Here is an 8,784-nt window from a genome sequence, read left to right on the forward strand (position 1 = left end):
CAGCACTTTTGAGAGGCTAAGGCGGGAGAATCACTTGAGGCCAGTAGTTCAAGACCGGCCTGCACAACATAGCGTGACCTCATCTCTACAAAAAATAAGAAAATTTACCTAGGAGTGGTGGTGTGTGCCTGTAGTGCCAGCTGTTTGGGAAGCCGAGGTGGGAGGATTGCTTGAGCCCAGGCGTTGGAGGCTGCAGTGAGCCTTGATCCAGCCACTGCACTCCCGCCCAGGTGACAGAGCAAGACCCTGTCTCTTAAAAAAAAAAAAAAAGACAAAAGCCTACAAATGTATTTTGAGTAATTTCATTTTAAAGTTAATGAAAATTTCTTAATTAGAGTATTGTTCCATGAGAGATTATGTTAAGAAATTGAAAAATATGTTGTTAGAGCCAGATTCCCTCGGCCCCGGGAACAGAATGACAGAGTCACTGAGGCTGTAAAAGGCAAAGGAGTTTATTGACTAGTTCAAACTAGGGTCCAAGCCCCGAGCACCAACGCAGTGGTCTCTTTCTATGGGCAGGGACCCCGCGCAGCGGGAGTACAGGTCTTTTATATTTTTTTGTTGGAATTTATTACAGCCAGTTACCTCTGACAAGGGGACATACGCCCCTCATAAGCTTATTTACGTACTGATCAGGCCTTGGCCCCCTTATCAGTAAGCTATTCGTGGTTGTTTTTTTCTCTAACTACATTGGAGCATTTTTTTTTTTTTTTTTTTTTTTTTTTTATCGCAACCAAGCGTTAAGCAAGCAAGCCTTGTATACAAAAGCGGACTTTGGCTGTTAGCTATAAGTTAAGCAAGCAAGCCTTGTATACAAAAGCGGACTTTGGCTATTAGCTATAAATTAAGCAAGCAAGCCTTGTATACAAAAGCGGACTTTGGCTGTTAGCTATAAGTTAAGCAAGCAAGCCTTGTATACAAAAGCGGACTTTGGCTGTTAGCTATAAATTAAGCAAGCAAGCCTTGTATACAAAAGCGGACTTTGGCTGTTAGCTATAAGTTAAGCAAGCAAGCCTTGTATACAAAAGCGGACTTTGGCTGTTAGCTATAAGTTAAGCAAGCCATCACAGAATTAACTAAAATATTGTTTCAGTCCTGTTCTACGATGTAAATATGTAACTACATGAGGGGATTAATATAAAAAAAGAAGCAGCTAAGTGAATATGGTTTTGTTAGCGGCAGAAGTCAAAATAAGTCACTGATTGAAAGTCAATGGCATCATTCTGATGTTAAGTAGGAATTGTCTAGTGAAATTTCCTTTCATCTTGTTTATGCCCTTTTAAATTCTTGAAAAAAAATTTAAATAATTTCAAATGCATAAAAAAGTCACAAGTAAAGTGCAGAGTTTCTCTTTTCCTGAACCATTTTTAAATTGGTCTGATGCCCTGTTCGTTGCCTCTTAGTACTTTAGTGTGTATTTGTTTCAAAGGAGGACATTCTCTTACATAACAACAATGCAACCATCAATATTTACATAGGCCTATTACTACCACCTAATCCTCAGACCTTCACTCCATTCATATTGACCTGATTGTCCCAATAATGTTCTTTGTAGCAAGACAATCCAGTCAATCATCTTCCCTTTAAATGCCAGGTGTCTTTAGTCTACTTCAGTGGGGAACAAGGTCTCATTTTTTTCTGACTTCAACTTCGTACTTTTGCATATTACAAGCCAGTTTTGTAGAACATCCTTTATTTTGAGTTTCATCTGATAGTTCTTCATGATTAGCTTCAAGTTATACGTCTTTGGAAATGTTTTAGGAATGTTAAGTGATGATGTGTTCTTACTGCATCCTATCATGGATTAATAATTTCAGTTTGTCCCATTTTTTATTGTATTACTTGGATCACTGATTAAGGTGGTATCTGCCAGACTTCCTCACTGTGAAGTTACTCTATATGTTTATAATTATTTTCTGTGAATGTAGTTTCAAAATAACTACCTTGTTTCTCATCAAACTTTCAATTTATTTGTACCTGTATAGACTCACGATTTCCTGTTTTATTCAGTGGGTTAAAAATCTGTTATTCTCATTACTTTGCTTTAAAATTGTACTTTTGGCCAGTGGAAGATCATTCTAGGTGGTTTCTGTGTCCTTTGGACATGTTCCCACCATTATTTGGGTAATTTCTTACTCTCTGGCACAAGATATACCAGGCTCATTATGCTTTCCCTGCCGTAGTCCAAGAATCAGCCATTTTCCCAAAGAGCCTGGGTTTTTTAGTAGGTAATGATATTTAAAAGCCAAGATGTGTGGGCTAGTGTGAAGTTGTTGTTGGTGGGTATATAGAACACATATATGTATATATTTACATTCATATTTCTATATATTGAAAACCATGAGCACACATTTAAACTTTTAATTCTAATCCCATAGTGTTCATTTTAGTTTTCTCCCTCTCCATATTTATAACTCCCTTCAGTAGCAGTGAGAAACCTGATTCCTATTATCCTTAATATGTTAGGTTCTCTATTGTAAGTCATCTCCCCATGTGATGCCTTCCTCACTCTGCTCAGGCTCCAACATCCTGTGCTGAGGAGGGATGCCCTCCTCACCCTGCTTGGACCCTAACACCTCACTATGGGCCATTGCATCCCATCCACCTTATGATGCCTATCTTGTTCATTTTACCCAATAATTTTAGGAATGAATTGTTGGGGAAGAGATTTTTTCTTTTTATTGGCTTCTCTTTGACATTTAAAAAATTTTATATTTTAAATAAAGCAAAATTAACTTTCTGGTATATAGTGTTGCAACACGTGTAGATATGTGTAAACACCTTCACAATCAGGATACAGAACAGTTCAATCACCATAAAAACTCCCTCATGCTCTCTTGGCAGCCCCATCCTACTCCCAGCCCCTAAACCCTGAAACCTCTGTCTCTAGTTTTGTCTTTTCAAGAATGTGATATAAATGGAATCATGTAATTTTTTAAAAAACAGCTTTATTGAGACATGATTCACATGCCATACATTTCACCCATTTAACCCATTCCATAGTTTTTAGTATATACACAGATACATGCAACCGTCACCATAGTCAATTTTAGAACATTTTCATCATCTCAAATAGGAACTTTGTATTTTTCAGCAGTCATCCCTATCCCTTGCCCCCAACCTCCCACTCCTGCCAGTCAGGCAGCCACTAATTTCTGTATTTACCGATTCTGAACATTTCATGTACGTGGAATCGTAATATGTGGTCTTTTGTTACTGGCTTCTTTCATTTAATGTTTTAGAGATTCATCCATATTCTGACATGTCAATACATTCATTTTTATTTCTGAATAATCCATTGTATGGCTGTGTCACCCTTTTATCCATTTGTAAGTTGATGGACGTTTGGGGGTATTTCCACCTTTTGGCTGTGCTAATGCTACTATAAACATTTGTGAACAAGTTTTAAGTGCATATGTGTTTTCATTTCTTACCTTGCAGTAGAATCTCTAGGTTATATGTTAGGTCTATGTTTAATCATTCAAGGAACTGTCAATTGTCTTCCAAAGCAGCTCTACACCATTTTAGTATCCCACCAACAGTGTACAAAGGTTCCCATTTCTCCGTCTCCTTGCCAACACTTGTTATTATCTGACTTTTTGATTCTAGTCATTCTAGTGGATATGAAGTAGCATCTGTTTGTGGTTTTCATTTGCATTTCCCTAATGACTAATTATATCCAGCATTTTTAATGCTTATTGTCAATTTGCATATCTCCCTTGGAGAAATGTTTATTCAAATCCTTTGTACATTTTTTAATTGGGTTGTCTTATTATTGAGTGTTAAGAATTCTTTATATATTCTGGGTACAAGTCCCTTATCAGATATATGATTTGTAAATAATTTCTCCTATGTTTTTCACTTTCTTGATGGTATCTTTTGAAGCATAAATATGTTTAATCTTAATTAAGTTTAATTTGTCATGCTGTTGGTGGATCATGCTTTTGGGTATCATGTCTAAGAACTCTCCTTAAATCCTCAGGTCCTGAGGATTGTTTCTTCTAAAAGTTTTATAATTTTATGTTTTATATTGAGATCTGTGGCCCAATTTTTTTTTTTTTTTTTTTTTTTTGAGACAGAGTCTCACTCTGTTGCCCGGGCTAGAGTCCTGTGGCGTCAGCCTAGCTCACAGCAACCTCAGACTCCTGGGCTTAAGCGATCCTACTACCTCAGCCTCCCGAGTAGTTGGGACTACAGGCATGCGCCACCATGCCCGGCTAATTTTTTCTATATATATTTTTAGTTGGCCAGATAATTTCTTTCTATTTTTAGTAGAGAGGGGGGGGTCTCGCTCTTGCTCAGGCTGGTCTCGAACTCCTGACCTCGAGCGATCCACCCGCCTCGGCCTCCCAGAGGGCTAGGATTACAGGCGTGAGCTACCGCGCCCGGCCTCTGTGACACATTTTAAGTTAATTTTTGTATAAGCTGTGAAGGTTAGGGGTAGATTTATTTTGCATGTAGATGTCCAATTGTTTTAAAATCATTTGTTGAAAAGGCTATCTATTCCTTACTGAATTGTCTTTATACCTTTGTCAAAAATGAATTGCTAGTTATGTGGATCTGTTTTTGGACTCTATGCCATTGATATACATGTCTGTCCTTTTCCCAACACCATACTGCCTTGAGTATTGTAGCTTTATAGTAGGTCTTGAACTGGATAGTGTAATTCCTTCAACTTTATTCTTTTTCAAAGTTGTTTTGGCTATTTTAGTTTCTTTGTCTTTCCATATAAAGTTTAGAATCACTACTTGATATCTACAAAAATCATGATGGGATTTTCAATGGAATTTTGTGAGTTTCACTATCCATGAACATGGGGTCTCTATTTAGGACCTCTTTCATTTATCAGCATTTTGTGTAGTTTTCAGTCTACAGATCTTTTACATCTTTTGTTAGGTTTATTCCTAAGTATTCATTTTTGGGGAACTATTGTAAATAGTATCTTTTTTTGAAATTTAGGTTTCCAATTGCACATTGGTAGTGTATACAAATATGTTTTGATTTTTGTTTTGTTGACTTTGTATCCTGTGACCTTGCTAAATGTAATTAGTAGTTCTGGGAGTATTTTTGATGTTGATTCCTTGAGTTTGCTACATAAACCACAAATAGGAGTTTTATTTTGTCCTTTCTAATCTCTAGGCCTTTTATTTCTTTTTCTTGCCTGATTGCATTGGTTAGAACAATAAAGTGGAGCAAGTGGCTATCACTGTCTTGTTTTGAATTTTAGAGTTTTGAAAGTATTGTATTTCACCATTATTATGTTAGCTGTAAGTCTTTCATGAATGTCATTTATCAAGTTGATGGAGTTCCCATCTATTAATTTCTACCGGCCAGGCGCGGTGGCTCATGCCTGTAATCCTAGCACTCTGGGAGGCCGAGGCAGGTGGATCGCTTGAGGTCAGGAGTTTGAGACCAGCCTGAGCAAGAGTGAGACCCCCCCGTCTCTGCTAAAAATAGGAAGAAATTATCTGGCCAACTAAAAATATATATAGAAAAAAATTAGCCGGGCATGGTGGCGCATGCCTGTAGTCCCAGCTACTTGGGAGGCTGAGGCAGAAGTATTGCTTAAGCCCAGGAGTTAGGTTGCTGTGAGCTAGGCTGACGCCACGGGACTCACTCTAGCCCGGGCAACAGAGCGAGACTCTGTCTCAAAAAAAAAAAAAAATTCTACCTAGCTGAATTTCTCTCGAGTGGATATTGAATTTTCTCAAATGCTTTTTCTATATCAATTGACTTGATATTTTTTCTTTAAACTTAATTATATTGGATTATATTGATTTTAGAATTTTGAAACAGTTTGTATTGTCCCCCCAGTCCCAAGCTTGGTCATGGTATATATTTCTGAGTTTATATATCTAGATTCATTTATAGAGGATTTTTCTGCCTATGTTCATTTGGGATATTGTTCAAGGTTTCCCCCTGCTTATATTAATACTATCTTTATCTTGTTTGGTTATCATTTTAATTCTGGCCTTATAAAATGAACTGGGAAGTAAGTGATTCTTTAGCTTTCTAGAAGAGATTTGTAGAATTTGTGTTAATTCTTCTTAAATGTTTTATGAATTTTACAGTAAGGTTTTAAACAGTGAATTCAGTTTTTAAAAATAATTGTAGAATGTATTTACGTTATCTAGTTCATTTTAGTTTTGATAGTTCATGACTTTTAAGGAATTCTTTCATTCCGTTTAACTCTATATGCACAGTTGTTCATGGTATTTTCCTAGCCTTTTTAGTGTCTTCAAGGTCTGCATTGGTATCTCCTCTTTCATTCCTAAGATTGATAATTTGTCCTTTTTTTTTTTGGGGGGGGGTCACTCTTGCTAGAGGTTTATCGATTTTACTGCTATTTTTAAAGAACTAGTTTTTGGTTTTGTTGATTTTTCTCTATTGCTAGTTTTCAATTGCATTGATTTTCCCCATCCCTTTTTATTACTTTCTTCCTTCAGCTTGCTTTGAATTTAGTTTGTTTTTTTCCTAGTGGCTTAAAGTGGAAGCTTAGAATATTGATTTGAGACCTTTTTTCTTATTTAATAAAAGTAGTTGATATTATAAATAGCTCTCTAAACACTGGTTTAGCTGCATTCCACACATTGATATTTTCATTTTTGTTCAGTTTTAAATATTTTCTATTTTCTTTTGAGAATCACATTAAAGGCATGAATTATTTAGAAGTATGTTGTTTAATTTCTAAATGTTTGGAGATTTTCCTGCTGTTGTTGATTTCTAGTTTATGGTCAGAGAACATACTTTGTGATTTCAATGCTTTTAAATTTGTTAGGTTTAAGACCAGGATACAGTCTATCTTGGTAAATGTTCCACATGCACTTTAAAAGAATGCTTATTCTTCTGTTTTAGGATGAAGTGTTTTTTAGGTGAAATGTTTTATGTCAGTTAGATCTAGTTGGTTGATGGCATTAAGTTCGTCTACATCTTTGCTAATTTTTTTTGTTTTTTAATTTTGTTTCTAATTTTTTTTAATATTAATAATTCTATAGCTTACTGATAATAGCTTACTGAAAGAAGAGTGTTTACTCTCCAGCTATAATTGAAGCTCTGTTTTCCTTTCAATGCTGTCAGTTTTTGCTTCATGTATTTTTAAGCTGATATTAGGTGCTTATGCATTTAGGATTATAATATCATCTTGGTGAATTTGATTCTTTTACCATTATAGAATGTCCCTCTTTTTTTTTTTTCGTTTTTGAGACAGGATCTCACTCTGTTGCCTGGGCTAGAGTGCAACGGTGTCATCATAGCTCACTGTAACTTCAAACTCCCGGGCTCAAGCGATCCCTCCTGCCTCAGCCTCCTGAGTAGCTGGGATTACAGGCATGTGCCACAACACTCGACTAATTTTTCTATCTTTTGTAGAGATGATGAGGTCTCCTTATGTTGGTCATGCAGGTCTTGAACTCCTGGCCTCAAGCAATCCTTCCACCTTGGACTCATAGAGTGCTAGGATTATAGATAGGCAATGAGCCACCTCACCCAGCTGAATGTCCCTCTTTATCCTTGGTAATTTTTATTCCTCCTAAGTCTACTTTGTTGAATTAATATAAAAATTGCCTTATCTTTTAATTCATCTTACCTGATGTTTACTGTTTTTGGTTCATGAAAAATTATAGTTTCACACATAATAAACAACACACTTTATAAAAATTATTCTTAGTATGAAATAGAGAAAATAAACTCTCTGAGTGTTGTTATTCTTCTATGATCATGATTTAAGCACTGAAGTTAATGTGGCCAGAATATATTTTGAAATTATACAAACAATTTCATAAGTCCAGTTGGTCTTCTATTTTGTGAGGTAACGGACAGAGTGGTTGAGAGAACAAACAGCCTCTGGAGTCAGAATGCCTAGATTTGAATCCTACCTCCAAGTATCAGGTGTGACCAGGGGTAAATCACTTAACTTCCCTGTGTCTGTGGTTCATTTGTAAACTGGGATAACTTTATTCAGTTTAAAGGATTACATGAGGTGACTCATGATTCATATAAAACATCTAGCAATAGTACCTAACAGTAAAAACTATCATTGCTAGCCACAAATGTTAGGTCAGAAATATCTATTGTTTTTAGATAGTATGTCTCATAATTGGAAGTACATACAAAGTTCAGGTACCTTTTTTTAAAAATAACGCTGTGAAAAGAGGGGCTATTAAGTCTAATCGGAGTCAAGTACAAAATGAGGCTTCTTTTATAGCAGTTTTTCTTTCCTAAGTAATTCCTTGCAATGTCTATTTTTTAAGATGTCTTATTAGTTTAATTAAACATGAACAGTTCAAAACCATATGTTAGTTGTTTCAGTTCCAGTAATTACCAATTGATCCAAGGAGGCCAACATAATACTTCGCAGTTACTGTCATTAGCAATCATCTTGCTGGAATGTTGTTTAATTAGGTAAGAGGGTTTGCACAAAACTTCAGAAGAGCTGAATCTAAGAGTAAATATGTATTAAGGATAGCATCCATAGCAGTGATGAATCTAATTGACAAAAGTGATTAATAATGCATAAAGATCAACATTTTAATGCACATTAAACATATTTATTTGTCATCATTTCTATTTTAAAAAAACATTAGAAAGTAAACTTTTAAATAGATAATAGCGTAGCCATACTGTTAAAAGAGATTTTATTATTTCTGCTACCATACATGTAACTTTAAAATGCTAACTTTAAATATATTAAGTAGAGAGAGTTTTTTTATCATGGTCTGTTATCACACTGTTAATAATAAAATTGTTAATTAAATCAGAAGAGAAACAAAACCACTCAGCAAAGGA

Source organism: Lemur catta, chromosome 5, assembly GCF_020740605.2.
Source record: "Lemur catta isolate mLemCat1 chromosome 5, mLemCat1.pri, whole genome shotgun sequence".
NCBI classification, from domain to species: domain Eukaryota; kingdom Metazoa; phylum Chordata; class Mammalia; order Primates; family Lemuridae; genus Lemur; species Lemur catta.